Source organism: Trachymyrmex cornetzi, unplaced genomic scaffold (assembly GCF_001594075.2).
Source record: "Trachymyrmex cornetzi isolate Tcor2-1 unplaced genomic scaffold, Tcor1.1 scaffold1904, whole genome shotgun sequence".
In the NCBI taxonomy this organism is placed as follows: domain Eukaryota; kingdom Metazoa; phylum Arthropoda; class Insecta; order Hymenoptera; family Formicidae; genus Trachymyrmex; species Trachymyrmex cornetzi.
In genome coordinates, this window is record NW_017296533.1 from 62,307 (window position 1) to 63,632 (window position 1,326).

Consider the following 1,326-nt stretch of genomic DNA (forward strand, 5'->3'; position numbering starts at 1 on the left):
GAGAGAGAGAGAGAGAGAGAGAGAGAGAGAATTACCCTTTAATTAGTGAAAATATTTAGTATACTATATAAGTACATACATTTCTCTTTTTTCAATATTGTATGGCATTTAATTAAATGGAAAAATATTTACAATCATTTAATGTCAAGCATTTTTAAGTCTTCCTAAGTTGAATAAAATGTGGAATATTCTGGCACTGAGCTTTTTTTTTAAATCATTATTGAAAATCAGATTTTAAACATCTTTGTTAATAAAATGCGAAAATAAAATAAGGCATCTAAAATTGACTATTTTCAGTTTATTATCGAGGAAGTATAATACTCAACGAGACGAAAAAAGTGGCATAATATTTGTTATAAAAAATTCTTTTATTTGTAATGAATTTGTATTCAACAATATTCTACATTTTATTTAACTTAAGAAGAATTAAAAATGCTTAAAATTAGATGACTGCAACTATTTTTTTATTTAATTAAATGCCATATAATATTGAAAAAGGGAAATGTAGGTACTAAATATTTTCACTACTTATAAAGGTTAATATCCGATACTTCACTTTTTCACACAATGTCCAAGAATTTAGGCTTTTTGAATCACTGTGTGGTCTCCCGATAAAATGGAAGATGTAAATTCGATAAAGTGGCGGGGGGGGGGGGGGGGGGGAAAAACCGCAACATTTTTCGTCGCAGGGAGGAGGAAATATACAAACAACGCACAACAACAGATAGCTTTATGGTCTGTCGGTCATTTTTTGTTAGCAGATCCAATATCTCCAGTGTGCTGACATTTAAGTGAAAGTTTTTATTTTATTATTTATGATGTGTGTGTTTGTGTGTGTGTGTGTGTGAGATCTTTTACAAAAATTTTTGAAACTGGGAGGCTCTTTTATTTGGAAAGAAGGATAGGGAAAACAAGAATGAATTTGTTCAACTGATGTGGTGCGTCGTCTCCGATATGTTGATTCAAGCCTCGATTCATTACTCTAAAGAAAAGTTATTTTTACTTTTTTTACATGTACACTAGGAAAAAAAATTTAGTAATTTTGATAAAACTGTTTGGTTGAAACGGTTATTAACAGCAACCAAATATTTTGTTTGATATAATAATAAATTTAGTTGCTTCTGCAAAATACATTTTTTTGTTTTGTTCCGTGGACTAAACGATTTTGTTCTTAGAGTTTATGTACAAAAAAAGCTTAAGTATTTTATTTAATTAATTTATGAAAAATTGCATAATATACTAAAAATTTGTTTCAATGTACTATAGAATAATCCTTAAGAAGTGAAATTTTTTTTTACGAAGTAAATATAGATTTTATACATAAAC